The following is a 1,902-nucleotide window of genomic DNA, read 5'->3' as shown; positions in this document are numbered from 1 at the left end:
TTCTCCTGCTTTGACCTCCCAAAGTGCTGGGATTACAGCCATAAGCCACTATGCCCAGCCTCTCTCCATTATAAATTACCCAGTCTATGGTATTCTGTTATACCAACAGAAAATAGAATAAAACAGAACCATAATGACATATCATCACAAATCTACTAGAATGACTAAAATAAAAAATAATAATAGCAAATGCTAGTGAGAATGTGGATAAAATGGATCTCTCGTCCCTTTTGCGGCCATCACCTAAGTGGGAGCTGCCAAAATGAAGTTCAATCCCTTTGTGACTTCCAACCAAAGCAAGAATCGCAAAAGGCATTTCAATGCACCTTCCCACATTCGCAGGAAGATTGTGTCCTCCCCTCTTTCCAAAGAGCTGAGACAGAAGTACAACGTGCGAGCCATGCCCATCCAAAAGGATGATGAAGTTCAGGTTGTATGAGCACACTATAAAGGTCAGCAGATTGGCAAAGTATGCCAGGTTTACAGGAAGAAATACATAATCTACATTGAACGGGTGCAGCGGGAAAAGGCTAATGGCACAACTGTCCATATAGGCATTCACCCCAGCAAGGTGCTTATCACTAGGCTAAAACTGGACAAAGACCACAAAAAGCTCCTTGAACGGAAAGCCAAATCTCGCCAAGTAGAAAAGGAAAAGGGCAAACACAAGGAAGAAACAATTGAGAAGATGCAGGAATAAAGTAATCTTGTATACAAGCTTTGATTAAAACTTGAAATGAAGGGAAAAAAATGGATCTCTCATACATTGATGGTGGAAATGTAAAATGAGACAACCACTCTAGAAAATAGTAGGGCAATTACTTATAAAATTAACATACACTTACATTTGACCCAGTACTTGCACTCCTGGGCATTTATCCTAGGGAAACTAAAACTTTCCATCAGTGTTCATAGCAGCTTTATTCATAGTAGCCAAAATATACAAACAGCCCAAATGTCCTAAACGAGTACATGAATAAACTGTGGTACATCCCTACAAGGGAATACTATTCAGCAATAAAAAGGAGCGAGCTATTGATACATGATGCATATTGCATTGGTCTCAGGGACATTATTTCAAGTGGAAGAAGCCTAACTTAAAAAGATTATGTACTGTATTACTTCCTTTATTTAACACTCTCAAAATGACAAAATTAAAGAGACAGAGAACAAATGAATGGGACACAACTGTCAGGATTTTCAGCAGTAAAGTCACTTTCTTGCCTTTGTAATTAGCGGAGATGTACTTTGAGATTACATAAATACCCTTTTGCTCATCAAACTTTTCATTTATTCCTTTTGAAATGTCAGTATGGGTTCATGGTTTCCCACTTTACCTTATAACAGTTATCATCTGTTACTAGCAATATGGACTTTTGTTTGTTTTTGTTTTTTGAGATGGAGTCTCACTCTGTCACCCAGGTTGGAATGCAGTGGCATGATCTCAGCTCACTACTACATCCACCTCCCAGGTTCAAATGATTCTTCTGCCTCAGCCTCATGAACAGCTGGGATTACAGATACCTGCTGCCATGCCCAGCTAATTTTTGTATTTTTAGTAGAGACAGGGTTTTGCCATGTTGGCTATGCTGGTCTCAAACTCCTGACCTCCCAAAGTGCTGGGATTACAGGTGGCCATACGTATTTTGATGATTAAATCATCCCAAATATGGTCAGTGGGAGCTCCCTCATCTAATTTCTTGTCCTTTGGACAAATCTTCATCATTTTCTAAAGACAGTTCTTACTTTCTTTTATAAGATGATCTGAGTTCCTTTTGTATCTCTCCTGCCCCAGTCCTGGAATCAGCTATTTCTCCAAAAAGCTCTGGGTCTCTTTAGTGGGAAATGACATTTAGAAACCAAAATCTGGCACAAGGTATTCAGATTTATTGAGATATCACA

At 39.2% G+C, this 1,902-nt stretch overlaps 1 pseudogene; it reads left to right on the top strand.

The window, feature by feature from the left end:
- The first annotated feature begins 262 nt into the window (after window positions 1–262).
- LOC101051892 (large ribosomal subunit protein uL24-like) lies at window positions 263–700 on the top strand (annotated as a pseudogene).
- Window positions 701–1,902: the final 1,202 nt, after the last annotated feature.

Source organism: Saimiri boliviensis, chromosome 13 (genome assembly GCF_048565385.1).
Source record: "Saimiri boliviensis isolate mSaiBol1 chromosome 13, mSaiBol1.pri, whole genome shotgun sequence".
NCBI lineage: Eukaryota > Metazoa > Chordata > Mammalia > Primates > Cebidae > Saimiri > Saimiri boliviensis.
This window is presented reverse-complemented; position numbering and strand designations above follow the sequence as displayed.